The sequence below is a fragment of the Microtus ochrogaster genome, chromosome 6 (genome assembly GCF_000317375.1).
Source record: "Microtus ochrogaster isolate Prairie Vole_2 chromosome 6, MicOch1.0, whole genome shotgun sequence".
Lineage (NCBI taxonomy): Eukaryota > Metazoa > Chordata > Mammalia > Rodentia > Cricetidae > Microtus > Microtus ochrogaster.
In genome coordinates, this window is record NC_022013.1 from 43,244,517 (window position 1) to 43,259,912 (window position 15,396).

At 42.9% G+C, this 15,396-nt stretch overlaps 1 protein-coding gene and 1 pseudogene across 1 annotated transcript in view; one reads left to right on the top strand and one right to left on the bottom strand.

The window, feature by feature from the left end:
• Fhit (fragile histidine triad) overlaps positions 1–15,396 on the bottom strand; it is a 1,440,845-nt gene that overhangs the window by 1,225,462 nt on the left and 199,987 nt on the right. The gene's annotated exons all lie outside the window — the stretch shown is intronic.
• Positions 5,637–6,461, top strand: LOC101988696 (annotated as a pseudogene).

Sequence of the window (15,396 nt, forward strand, 5' to 3'; positions counted from 1 at the left end):
AGACATACATATCTACACACAGACACATGCACACAGAAACACACACAGAGACATACACATCCACACACAGACACATGCACACAGAAACACACACATGTGTGCGTGCACATAGGCACACACACGTAGAAACATGCACACAGACATACATATACACACAGACACACACACAAACTCACACACACAGACATATGCACACAGAAACACACAGAGAGACATACATATCCACACACAGACACACGTACACAGAATGCAAAGGACACTCTTTCTAGTAACTGGATTTGGTGTACACGTTGGGAGAGCAGTGCTCACTGAGCCCTATGTTGGTTTGCAGCTAACCCGTGTTAAAACAGCACACACTGGTGGGTGGTGGTGGCGCATGCCTTTAATCCCAGCAGAGGCAGAGGTAGGTGGGTCTACAGAGTGAGTTCCAGGACAGTCAGGGCTACACAGAGAAACCTGACTGGAACAAATAAAACAAACAAACAAATGAAAACACATACCTACTTCATAAAGCAAAGCCTCCAGTAGAGACATTTCTGATCTGAAGAAAAATCACCCACTATGGTGTGGTTCAAAGTCAGTGTGCTGATTTTTGCCATAAGATCTATATTCACTATAAAGATACATTAGGGATTCCTCTAAACCTACTGAGCCCTTTTTGACTTTGGGATTGACCTGACTGGGGCAATAAGGAATGAAGAAACGACAGGCAGATAGACATACGGAGAAGATGGGATCAGATGGGTCTCATGGGCTGATGGAGATGCATCAGCATTGGTCCAGAAACTGCATTTATTGCACAGATTTGAGTTGAGGAGACTGGTTTACAGTATGCAGTTCTCATGGTATCTTTAGAAGATCTTAGTGGGAGGTCCCTATAGTGGAGCAGCCTCAGGCTGTTAAAGCAGAAGGAAGTTGCAGTTCAGGACAAGGAGAAGGCTTTGTCGTTTCTCTGAGCCTGATCAGGAAAGGCTTTGCCATTCCCATGGGTCTGTGGCATTGGAGCCTTTGACATGGCCATGCTAACGTCAATAGTATATATATACACTCAGAACTTCATCTGCTCCCTGTACCAGACCACTGAACATACCCACCCAGATGACCGGAATCTAGTAGGTGTCATCCAATACTTAGCAAGACCATGTGGAGCTGTATTCGATATGGAGGCATTAATGTGTATCTAATAAGTGCATGGGATTGTGCAAAGAACTGATTGATACATACATGGATATACCGCTACTCCTATCCATTATATTAGCATAGCTCAAACTAAAGATTACCCAATGGCAGGTCATGGGACCAATTTGGGAAATCATGACCTGAAATATTTAGAAACTAAAGAAGAATTGAATAAAAACAAAATACATGTGTGTTGTTTCTTAAGCCCCTGCCATTCTAGAAAGAAGGCTGTTCTTTGTGGAGCTGATAGAAGGGAACCTCAAGAACCTCAGGTGTTCAGTTTCGGGTATTATTGTGATTTCAATAATACCAACAATTCTTGTAACAATATTAATCTTAAAAGAACTGAAGACCATTAGCTGTCTGAGTAGAGTGTGCTGTAAGTGTTTATGCAAAGGTCCTTGGACGCTGGTTCTCCTGGCAGGGTCGGAGGAAAGCACTAAGCCTGATTTTTATTATCTTTTATATCTATTATGCTTATTTTGAAATTTGATTATTTCTACCCCTTCATTACTTTGGCCAGAATTTAAGGAAAATATGAATAAAACATGTGATGGCAAGTTATTTTCTTGTCTAAACCTCTTAGGGCAATGTTTCCAATATTTCAGTGATGAAGGATATAATCTATTCCCAATATAAATGTAGATTCTTTACTGTGTTAATTTGGTCAGATTTGGTTTCCTAGTAATTTAAACTTTTTATTTAAAACTTAAGAGTTATTGACATGAATTTATTGAGGGTGTATTTCTATTTCCTTATGGTACATTCATACCTAGAATTATTCTTTAATTTTTAAAGGTGGCATAGCACTTTTAGGAAAATAGATGGAACTAGAAATCAGTGAAACAAAACAAGTGGGATTCAGAACATAATGTTTTTTCTCATATATGGAATCTAGGTGTGTGTACGTGTGTGTACGTGTGTGTACGTGTGTGTACGTGTGTGTGTGTGTGTGTGTGTGTGTGTGTGTTCAGGGCAAGAAACTAGAAAGTAGACCACAGAAGGAATCAGAAAAACACATTAGTGAGGGCAGGATAGAGAGAGCAATGGAACACATAGAACATTAAGGTTGTAGTGGGGAGATGCCTCAGCAGGTCAAGGTTCTTGCCACCACACCTGAAGATCTAAGTTAAATGCCTGTAAACCGCACGGTGGAACAGGAGAACTAACTCTGGCCAGTTGTCTTCTGACCTCCACACACGTGCTACGGTGCTGATGTGTGTCTGCGTGCACCCATGCTCATATCCCTCGGTGGGGGGAGGGGAAGAGAGAAGGAGGAAGGGAGAGGCACCTTTAACACCAGGCATAAGAGTAGCATGGGGACATTTGGAAGGAGAGCAGCAGGATGAGGGCAGGGCTGCCAAGGCAGGACAATTGTGAGAGGCAGGCGAGAGCAGAGCACACGGGCTGGAGAGGTAGCTCTGCAGTTAAGAGGGCTAGAGCACTGGCTGCTCTTGCAGAGGACACAGATTTGGTTCCCAGAACCACACAGAGACCCACAGTCACCTGTAACTCCAGTTCCAGTGGACTTTGCACATTTATCTGGCTTCCTCGATGACCCAGAATGCATGTGATGCTCCAACGTACATGCAGGAAAAACACTCGTGTACATAAAATAAAAACAAACAAATCCTTTTAAAAGAGTGATGTAGCTACAGATGGCATGGTGAGGTGTCTCTGTGTTAAGGTCTCTTTCCTGGCTTCACTTCAAAGTACAGGGACAGCAGGACTCAGGCTAATGACAGAGATGTTCTTTCAAGAGCTCTTACCCTAACTTTAAACAAACTTAGCACATTGTTCCCGCGACAGTGACAGATATGATTACTCCCAATGTACAGACTATCATCTGAAGTTTAGGGAGATCATCAACTCTTTGACGAACACACTGCAGGTGATCAATAAGGCCTAACCTCTTTCTACTATTAGCCAAGAATGGCATGTTCTGTTTTTTCTAAATTCTGGCCATTTGGTAGAGAGGGGTACTTTTTATTCATTTTTGCTTCCCTGTGAATTACCACCTAATGGTTATTGCAATAGTGTTTAATAAGCGATGTGTTATCCCTGGGCACTGGAATTAGCATCATTACTCAGAGATGGTAAACAGGAGCTTGCATTTGTGCACTGCCTGCAGCTGGAAGCATCAATAAAAGCCTGAGGTGGGAGGAAGAGATGAATGCACAGGCTCAAGTCAGAGGCAAGGGATGCAATTTGATGTGGGGAATTAAGAAATTCTGCCTAGACGTGCAGAGGAGCCCAATTCTTCAAGACTCTGAGGCTGAACTGACCAGTTACATTTCTCACATGGCTTGTCTTTCCTTCACGGAGCACATGAACCCTGCCCTTCACATCCATAACTCTTGTGCCTACTCTGGGGTGCTTGGCATGCAATATTCTAGGAGCAATGTGCTATGAGTCTCATTGACAATGGTTGCTTAAGGCCCAGGAATTTTAATCTGCATCCACGAAATAAAGACATTTAAATTTAGAAACTTTTGAGCAAATGTCTAAACAACTGAAAGACTGGGGAGTGAGAAAGTGCAGACACTGGGCTCCAGCCTTCAAGATGGCAAAGGCCGACAACATACAAGATAGGGAGACATTGCTACTAAAGGCACATGTGCTAACCCCACGCCCAGAGAAAAAGAGAGGATTGTCATGGATCCTAGGCATGCTGGTAGAATGGGTGACACAGATTAAAGAGCATTCAGATCTGCTGTTCTGGTGGCATTTATGATTTTGAGACTTCAGTATAAAAATGCACATTGCTTTTTATTATTTGTGTCCCATGCTATGCTCTGGGGTTGGACATGAAACGGTTTCCGTACTCTGGTATTTTACAAAGACTGACACATAATGACAATAAGAAAAAAAACCACTTTCTAGGATCATATGATTAGTTCTGACATGAGGGAAATTGCTTCATTGCCAGAAGTCAATTCCTGAAATTGCAAGCATCTTCCCTTCATAAAATTAATAATGTGCCTAGCTTCCTTTTCTCCTGTACTCCACTGTGTACAGACTGCAACCTCCTCTTGCCATCATGGAAGGCCACATTCTTAAAATAACATTTCTTAGCCGGGCAGTGGTGGCGCAAGCCTTTAATCCCAGCACTCGGGAGGCAGAGGCAGGCGGATCTCTGTGAGTTCGAGACCAGCCTGGTCTACAAGAGCTAGTTCCAGGACAGGCTCCAAAACCACAGAGAAACCCTGTCTCGAAAAACCAAAAAATAAATAAATAAATAAATAAATAAATAAATAAATACATAAATAAATAACATTTCTTTCTTTCTAAAACAATGGCTTTCAACTTCCCTAATGCTGCCACCCTTTAACAGTTACTCATGCTGTGGTGACCCCCAAACACACAATTATTTTATTGATACTTCAAAACAGTAATTTTGCTACTGTTGTGAACTGTGATGAAGATATCTGATACTTGGGATATCTGATATGCAACCCCCAAAGTGGTTGTGAGACACAGGATGAGAACCACTGTTCAAAATATATAAAGACATATTTTTAAAGGGTCACGGCGGTTTCTAAAACATACATCCACCTGTTCCTTTTATCCTGCCAATACTTGTGGAGTACTAACAGTCAGGCACTTTCCTAGACTCTAAGACCGTGACGCTTGGGTAGGATGGCTCTAAATGAACAAAATGATTTTGAGGGTAGTGTGTGCCCGGAAGGAAATGAAGCAAGGCAAAGCAGTAGAGAGATGGGTCCTAAGGGGCACTCAAATAAGGGCTCTGTAGAAACACCTGAGCTGAGAGTCATGTGACAAGAAAGAGTCACCTCTGCAGGAAGAAGAGCAGAAGGAAAGTCGTCTGCAAAGGACCAGCACTGCCTGGAACACGTCTCTGAAGGGCTCCAGTGAAGCCTGTGCATGGAAGTGTGCTGTGGAGTATTATTTTAAAAGGTGTGACATTTGTTTTAATGATGCAAAGATGTGTTGCATTCTTTTTATGTTTCATTTGTTTAACTCTGTGAAGTTGTGTTACTTTGCCTGTCTAAAACACTTTGCCTGATTGGTCTAATAAACAACTGAACAGCCAATAGGAAAGATGAGAAAGCATAGGTGGGGTTGGCAGGCAAAGAGAAAAAAAAGAGGCAGAGAATCTGGGAAGAAGAAGGAGCAAGAACAAGGAGAGGAAGATGATAAGGGCCAGCCACTCAGCCACACAAGCTATGGAGTAAGACTGAAAGCAAAATTTACAGAGGTAAGAAAGGAAAAGCGCAGAAGCAATAATAATATAAGACTCTGTGTGAATTTATTTGGAGCTGGGTAGTAAAAAAAAATAGTAAAAAACAAGCAGAAGGGAGGTCAGGCAGTGGCAAGAGAAGTAGATTCAACCTTAGATGCAGGACTCGATTTTCAAATGTTATACTAGTGATAGGGAACCACTAAAGGTTTACAGTCATGGAGCAACAAGTTCCAAGGGCTTGATGTCATGGACCATGGTGGAGAAAAAGTGGATAATGATATATTTTAAACATGTGGATTCTTTACAGAGAGTACGGGTCAGTCTTTGCCAGTGTGAGGAAGTGAGATTAAGAACATACTGCTGGCTGTCTAGTCTTCTGCCTGGAACCAGGGAGGCTGTGCCAGAGAAGAAAAAGAAGGTTCCTGCTTTGCCAGAAATGTGAAGAATAAGGGAAGGGATTTTACAGAGCTGAAAGTGAAGTATCTGCAGAAGAAGTTCGCTCTGAAAGCAAAGACAAAGGAAGAAGCTTAGGGATGAAAAGGCAAAGCACTATGAATACAGGGTGATGTACTGGACTGAGATCCAGATACCTAGCGTGGCAATAAAAGTTGGGAAAGTCTACATGCCTGATATTTGTCATCAGAATCCAAGGAAGAGACGGTGTAAGCCCAAAGGTCCACAAGGTACTGCAGCTTCTCCGTCTTCGTCAGATCTTCCATTGCACCTGTATTGAGCTCAACGAGGTGTCAGTTAATGTGCTGAGGATTGTGGAACCATATGTTGCATGGAGGTACCCCGACCTGAAGCTAGTAAATACAAATGAGGCTATAGCAAAATCATTAAGAAGCGAGTTGCCTTGACAGATAAGTCCTTGATTGCTCCATCTCTTGGTGAATACGGCATCATCTGCATAGAGGATCTAATTCATGAGACCTACAGTTGGAAAGTGCTTCAATGAAGTGAATAACTTCCCGTGGCCCTTCAGATTGTCTTCTCCATGAGGTGGAATGAAAAAAAAAAGACAACACAAATTGTGGAAGGTGGAGACAGTAGCAACAGGGTAGACCAGGCTTATTAGACAGATAACTAAGGGGTCGTCCGTGGTATTTTTGCAATCTGGTCCGTTAATAACCAGTCAGAACTTGGGGAGAAAGCACAGAGTGCTGGGCTGAGCATCGAGAGTAAAACCTTCATAAGGCTATCAACATGCTGTGTGCTCCGAGGCACTCCACTGAGCCTTCTCCAGTCCTGGATTTTCCATGTAAAACGGGGATAATGATTCCTCCCAGAGTCTCAGTGAGAATTAAATGAGGCATCGCACGAACCGCATGGCAATGCTGCTGGCTGGTGCCTTCTCAGGGTACAAACTGCTGCTGCTACCATCAGCATCATTCATGGCAGAGAGTGAAGGATGAGCTAAGGAATCAAGCAACGACCCCGGGCACTCAGACTACAAAGGAGTCTATGGAGAGAGGGCAGCTGTTATCTCGGAGTACTCCGTGTCTGGTCGGGGGAGGTCTGCTCATAAAACTTATGTCTTGACAACGGTAGAATCTGAATTATAAAAAGAGAGTTGTCACACCACTGGAAAAATCCAGCTGCTCACCAGCAAGACTGAATTAATAAGTGCAGTGCAGTCGTGTAAGAAAATACTTCGGAGACACAAACAATGAGTGGCGGGCTCGCCCAGCACCAAAGATGAGCTGCACAAAAATGTTTATGAGGAAAAACTAGGCAGAAGAGATGACAAGCTGTGCAAGTTTTTGTTTAAACGAAACGCAAGAACAGTCGAGACTAATTTTGGTCTTATAGTGTCTGCTGTACCTTAAGTTTTTTATATATATCATTTCAGGGGTTCATAATTAGTTAGACACATAGCCAAATGCTGACTTCATGAACCCTGGGACTCTTTATGAGCCCGTTCATTTCCAAGGCTGTCTCTCCCTGTCCAGATTCCAAGATTCTACCCACAGTCAGTCAGAATGGCAGCAACTAACACGGGACAGATGATGGAAAGCTATGGAAGGGAGAAAGGCCACCATAGAATAGCAGACTGCAGCCAGGAATGGATTTTCAGAAGCCACTCAGTTGACAGCAGGTGGCTGCTTGGCTCCTTGGTTTTCACTGGTCCTGAATCTCAGGGTGGTAAGTGAAAGCTCCCAAGGCAGGATAGCTTTTTTAATATACTAGAAATGGCCCCCAAGTACCTCAGTACTCTATAAAGAAACACAGTGGGGGAATGAAGTGCGCATTCAAACAATCTCTTCTGGCATTTCCATGAAGAAAACTGAGACGCCGAGCACCTGAGTATAGTTATTTTCCTGAGAGAACAACCCGAACCACAATGCAAAAGGCATTACGGCCTATCATGTGACATTAAAAATTACTTCCAAGCTACGATCACCTGACAGTGTGCCCAGGGCAACTTTATGATTATATCATCACAGTCTGCAATTCAAATCATGGAGGAGCTCAGTCGGACAGCTCAGAGCTTGTCTGCTTCTCTTGCAGTGAAAAATGGTAGCAGAGAAAAGCTCACTTTCCTGGAAAAACACTATCAAATAATAACGCCAGTCAGGAGTCATTTTTGCAAAGTAATAACAGGCCATACATAATTGATTGCCTTTAGTCTTTGTCTCTGGGTGTTACAAATCACCATTACTAACACCCTCCCCAGCAGCTTCCACTCTGGATCCAGGCTGCCCATTTGGCACTGCCGGAAATGATGTCTGCACCTTTGCTGTGCACTTCACGAGTAAAGTTCTCATAGCTCCACAATTCTCGCAGTGTGCTCACTAGCCATCCCCAGTGGTTAGAGGAAAGTAACTTCTAGAGCTGAATTGATTTGGATTTATGCTCTCACCTCAGGCCTGCAAGGGAATTCAAGCAACCCTGGGAGATAAAATCCACTCCCGTGAAGTCATGTCCTAACTCCCTCCATTAAGGCAAATATTGCCCTAAAAGCAGGAAAGATAGACCTGCATTATACCAACTCTTTGCCTTACCAAATAGTGATAGCTGCATTCATAAAATCTAAATAAATAATTCATTCCAAAATTGTTTGTGCATCAGGAGGCTCATAGCACTGGTGACTGTATGAATAGGTCTGAGCAACACTTGGGACTTCTGATATGCCTCGGTCACAGAAGGAAACGCATTCTCTCGCTCCCCTTCTATCCTCACCTCACCCAGAACCCCATATGTATGGGTCATATGTGTCTGTTGATTCCTGGAAATGACAAAAACTATGACTTTAGACATGTTGTTAGTATCATATAGACACAGATTTCAAAGCCTGGCAAATAAAAATGTGTAAGGTGAAACTCAATAGCTTTTGGAAAGCTGGAGAGATAGCTTTGCCAAGAAGATGCCTGCTTTACAGATGTGAGGAACTGAGTTTGCATCTCAGCATCATTAAAAGATTAAATAAAAATGCTTGATGTAGTGGTACATGCTTACAATTCCAGGATAGGGAAAGTGGAGACAGGCAGATCCCTGGGGGCTCACTGGCCAGCCAGCCAATGAACTGGCCAGTGAGAGAATTTGCCTCAAGAGAAAAAGAAAAACACAAAAACATGTTGGATATTTTCAAGGAATAACACCCAAGGTTGTGTACAGGTCTCTCTCTCTCTCTCTCTCTCTCTCTCTCTCTCTCTCTCTCTCTCTCTCTCTCACACACACACACACACACACACGCTTACCTGAATGCACATATGCACACAACACAGCTTCCAAATATTGATTCCATGCTGGAATTTTAGTAAGTTAGATATATTAAATATAAGATATATTTGATCTTGATCCAGTTTCTTGGACTCTTGTGACTCCTAAAGTGTTTGCACTATCTTGAATTATCTTTTACTTGCTAACAAGTTGACCAGTGCTAGGTAGGCTCTAGGTAACTTCAGAATAGGGTCACTTTACTAAAACAAGGAAAAATTGGATGTGTAGGACTTTCAACCTTATGGCTCAACCTCTACAGAGGAAGAGACAGAAGTTGAAGCTTCATTTGATCACCGAGAACCTGCAACCTGATCAATCCCATCTAAGGCCTCAGAAAATACTAGAAAGGCAGGGTTGGGAGAGTTTCTATGTCACTGAATCCTTGAGGCTCCTCTGAATGCCCTGACAGGGTATGGAATGTTCCCCCTCTCTCTTTCCACATCCCTTCTCTGTGTCATGCCCAAGGCAGCTCTTATCAGTACCCCATGTAGAAGTAGCTAGCCCCAAGAGAGGTCGGTTCTGGGCATCTATGATCGCAACCTGATGTCACTTCCATGTAGCTAGGGTAAGATCAGTTTGATTCTAGGATAGCCAATGTTCTCTTGTCATTGTTTCTTTCCTTGTTGTTGAGACAAAATCCCCAACAAGAAGCAATGTGAAGAAACTCACAGTTTCATGGTATATAGCCCACCTTGGTGAGGAAGCCAAGGTGGCGTGAATAGGAAGATAAATGGTCTCACTCATGGTAAACTTCCCACCTTAGTGGGGAAGCCATGGCGGCGTGAGTCGGAGGACAGATGGTCACATTACATCCACACTCAACAGACACAGTGTGAACGAGACATACGGCAGGCTATAAAATTGCAAGGCCTTCTCCGGTGATGCACTTTCTTGGGTAAGGCTCCACCTACTCAAGGCTCTACAGACTTCACAAAGGAAGCACCACCAGCTGAGATCAAGTGTTCAAACTAATGAGCTCGTGGGGAACACCTCCTCTTCAAACACACACACATACACACCCAGAGCTGACGGACTAGCTTCTGGACAGGTGGGAAGTATCTTGTGCATCAGGTGCCAAAAGCAGGATGTGATGATACAGGGGAAATGGATCTGAGTGTCCTCTATTTCCTCTGTATCATCAAATGGAGTTAAACAAAACCAGCATTAAAAATCAACTATTTCATTAAATTTCTACAACTCAACTATTAAAAAGTGCTTATTTACCTACATGGTTTATTTTACTCGATCCATACAGAAAATGAGCATATATGAACTACATATGTTTTACCTAGATAAATATATAATATTTATATGTATAAACCTACTTTATGTGCATATTCATGTATATGAGCATATAAACAGGTGTCTCTGTATACACACATACCTAACCTCTCATTATTCTAGATAGATCCCAGGGAAAAGCATTTAAAACATCTGCTTTGAAGGTCAACGGGATAACTTGTGAGACCCCTGCCATATGGAAGTTAACAGGAATCTCAAATTAAATTCCCTCCAGTCCCAACATATCCGAACTGTCAGAGATGAGTGGGGAGGGTCCCTCTCTGGGCTCTCCCTCCTTAGAGCTCTTCGTGTCACAAGAATACAGTTTGCTGTAGCCAGACCTGTCCCCGTGGCCTCTCCCGGCCTCCCTACCCTGACCTGATGTTTTGTACAATATTCCAAAGCATGCTGCAGAAGCACTTGGGTTCTTTCCAGGAGACACGTTACACACTCAAGGTGCCATTCTGGCTATATTTCACTGCCTGCCTTAGGTCTCTGTAGAGGGCTGTCTGTTTCACTTTCCAGCACTCCAGTTACCTATTTTGCTTAATAAATTATCATAGTGTGTAAATGTGTACAATCTCTAAATCTGTAAGAACCACCTTGAAGAATGATTTTTAAAAGTACCACACTTAAAAAAAAATGAGTGATCTCTTCACTGCTATTGTAAAGAGTGGGGGATTTATACCAGAAAACTTCCAATCACAGTAGCTGCTCCTTCCTCGGGTAAGTGGTTCTTGGGAGGTGCACTTTAAAGAGGATGACTTTCCACCGAAAACTTTAATTTTAATTTAACCTTTCCAGAAAAAAAAATGAAGGGCTCGGTGTAGATTCTTTTGGCTTTATTTAAGGCCTGAAAATTAGTTCTGAACTGTGATAATTGTGGGCTTAGGAATGCAATCAGTCCCGAGCACCACTTCTGATTTGCTTATAAGCCCTGCAGATCAGGAGCTGCTGTTTATTGCTAACTGGAAGGTGGCAAGTTACTTAATTGTGAAGCTGAACTTCAAGTCGAAGTGCCGTGGGATGGCTGGAGGCGAAGGGCCCGGCTTTGCAATGGGCAAGTGTGATGGATAAAGACGCGTGAGGCAGGCTTCTGGGTACGTGCTCGCTAGTCGTCAACTTTAATTAAAACAGAGTGATGGAGTAGCAAGGCAGAGTGTAAAGGTCACAGCGAAGCAGAGACCAGCCCCAGAAAGGACAGCCGATTTCCATCATCTGCCTTCGTGACCTTGCTCTAATTCCAGCTTTCTGCTCTTGCTCTTAAGACCTGAACTAAATCACATTGTTGTTTAAAGACAAATAGGAAGGCCCGAAGTCTGGCCACGAGAAATGTTGATGTCTATCATAAAGTCGCTACACTAATTTTAAACAGCAGAAGATGTATCTGTGTCTGTGCTGCGTGGGTGGGGTCAGTGTTAACCAAGATGTCACGTGCATTCAATTTCTTCCCTTTAAGATCCCATAAAGTCTGCTAAGATGGGTGGCTTGTTCTTTATGTACGGGGCACTACCATCCAGGTCATCTTGAAGATCTCATCACTTCTGCACACCACTATGCCTAAAGCTTAAGCATTTAGATATGGAGATCATCCAAAGTCAGGTTAATGAGTGAATATTTGGTATATGCTATGTTCAGTGGGATTATTACTCTGCAGTGATTCAAGAAAAAAATTCATCTCCAACACCTCCTAAAATTTCAATTTGGAAAATAATAACAGAAAACATCATCTGCCTAATTATTTTTATTACAAAGGAAAAGAAAAGAAACTGGTGTGCTGAGTCCAGCCCCAGCCGCTCTGAGTCACAGGTGTGTGGTTGACATTCCTTATTTTTTTTTAACCAAGGCCATTTACTGAGGCATAGTATGTAAGAAAATATATGTCTACCTTCCCGGGATGCCACAATAAAGCAGGCAGAGTCTCTGCCTTCAGCGGTAAGCAGTTCCCTCCCTCCATGTGTAGTCTTAACAGAGCCAAACCCCACAACGTTTGCGGCCACGGCTGCAGACGAGAATGTGAAATGGTGGCTCTGCCTTGGTGTGTTTGTCTGCATACATCTTTGGTTTATTTTACTAGATATCACTATTTTGGCAGAAACATCTAGCTCTCTTCTCTTAAAACAACTAAACTGAACACACTGAGCCAGAAATCCCACTTGGCAACAACCGGCTGGTGCTGGCTGGTGTGGCGCACTTGCCACCACCACAGACAGGTGCTCTGGCTTGCTGGAGCTCCACTAACTGCTGGCCTTGGTGTCATATCATCTGAGTTGTTCAGAGAGACGTGACAAGGCTTCAGAGACTCTGGATTTCCTAGCCTGCTTATTAAACACTCCTCTGTGCCTTAGTTTTCTAAAAGAGAAGGAGGAGAGATGGAGGGAAAACAGGGAAAATAAAAACAAAACCTCCCCTTACTGGCACACAATGTGAATATATGGAAAAGACCCAAACCTGGGAGCTACTAGGCAAAGGCATCACGCTATTGCAATCACATTTGTGAGAAGAAATGTAGATGTTCAGAAGTCATTGCCTACAATACCACAAAAAGCAACATTACTGAAAGGGCAACACCCCTGCCCGCACTTCTGGTAAGAGCAGAAATGAAAGAGACATTATGAAAAGCAGGGTGGTATTTCCTCGGAAAACTAAAAGAGCTGCTTTATGATCCACTTAGGATGAGAAGGAGGCATATCCACAGGGAAAAAACATGTCCTAAAGAGTGTCTCCCCTCCTGTGTTTACTATAGATGCCAAAAAGTGCTATCCTCTGAGAGGCCCACTGAGGTTGAGCAGGTAAAGAACACGTGATAAAATCCTGTAATTGGGACCAGCACAAAGGGGTGTGAAGGACATGTGCTAAGCACAATAGAATAAGCCAGACACGTGAAAACAAAGGCTACGTGACCTCATATATGTGGGAAACTGCAGCAATTGAGTTCAAAGATGAACATGATCATCAGAGCTGGGAAGAAGGGGCAGAGGGACTGGTTCAGACAGGAAAAGGCAGCTGCATCGGAGGGATGAGGTCCAGAGCACTGGTCATGGACGGTGACTACAGAGAACTGGTTATGGCTCTGGTCACGGCACGGTGACTATCGTATTCTCAGACTGCCTAAAAGGGGGATTGTGTTCATGCTCCCAGCACAAACAAATGCCAAACATCTTCCAGGATGTCCTTGTTACATTGTGGGTCGGAATATCACATGGCATTCCATGTCAAATTCTGTACACGGAAAACCACCAGCAGGGTTACCGGAGCCCAGAGAATGACAGACTACCTTTACTAGCTATACTTCAGACAAGATCCTTATGTCCAAAATTTACAAAGAATTGCAGACATTAAATGCTAAGGAAATAAAATTGCCAATCAGCAAATAGGCAAATGAACTGAGTAGAGAAAGCTATCAAAAAAGAAACACAAAGAACAAAACACAAAAAAACCCGAGAAAAACAAAACAGAAAACTATTTTTTAAAGGGCTTGATATTACTAGTCCTCAGGAAAATGCAAATTAAAACTTTTTCGACATCACCTCGCCCCAGCTGGAATGGCTATCATTAACGAATCCAAGAGCTAGTGTTGGAGAGAGAGGAGCCCTTACTCACTGTCGGCCAGCTTTATGTCAACATGATGCAAGCCAGAGTCCTTTCAAAAGAGGGAACCTCAGTTGAGAAAATGCCCTCGCCACACTGCCCTGTGGATAAGCCTCTGGGGCCTTTTCTTGATTGATGATTGACATGGGAGGGTGGCGCCAACCCTGGGCTGGTGATGCTGGATGCTATAAGAAAGCAGGCTGAGCAAGCCGTGGGCCACAAGCCAGTAATAAGCATGCAGTCAGTATTCGCTTCTGTTCCTGCCGCCAGGTTCCTGGCTTGAGTTCCTGCCCTGACTTCCTTGGATGATGAACTAAAAGCTGTAAGATGAAATGAACTTTATTCCCCGGGTTGCTTTTGGCCCCGGTGTTTGATCACAGCCATAGAGAAGTGAGTAGTACAATATGGTACAAAACAATATAGTCTTTGTGGAAAACAATTTAGAAGCTCTTCAAAAAATTTAAAACAGTCTTGCCACATAACCGAGCTATTTCAGTCCTAGGCATTTACACAATAAACTTCATGCCCTGTGGTGAAGGCATTTGTACCTTCCTGGTCATTGAGGCTTTGTTCACTAAAGCAGATAATTAAAATTAATCTAGTTGCTCACCAACAAATGAATGGGGAGCAAAAATATTATATATATGTGTGTGTGTGTGTGTGCGTGCATACATGTGTATGTATGTATGAATGCTACACAGCTGTAAAGAAAAATGAAGTTAAAAATTTTTCAGGAAAATGGATGAACTTAGAATATATAATATGAAGCAAGATTGCACAATCACGGAAAGAAAGAACAATGTTATCATGTAAGTATGTATGTAAATACATGTACACTTGGATACAGGATAACATGAAGAAAAGAGAGCACCACAAGGACACAGGCTCAACAATGTTCAGGGCAGCATTATTCCTAATAGCCAGAACCTGGAAACAACCTAGATGCCACTCAACTGAAGAATGGAGAAAAAAAATGTGGCACATGAATGCAATGGAGTTTTACTTAGCTATAAAATACAATGACATCATGAAATTTGCAGGCAAATGAATGGAACCAGAGCAAACAACCCTGAGTGAAGTAACCCAGAAAAACATGGTATGTACTCATTCATAAGTTGATATTAGATGTAAAACAAAGGCTAACCAGACTATAATCCACAGCTCTAGAGAAGCTAGGTAACAAGGAAGACCCTAAGAGGGATGCCTGGATCGCCCTGGGAAGGGGAATTATATGCCCAAAAGTGGTATCATTGGGTCTTGAGGGTGACGTATACCCAGTTTTCGGAGAAACCACCATACCGATTTTCAAAGTGGCTGTACAAGTTTGTGCTCACACCAGCAGTGGAGGAATGTTTCCCTGACTCAACATCCTCTCAACGTATGCTGTTTTCTGTATTTTTTTTATTGAGAAAAAAAAA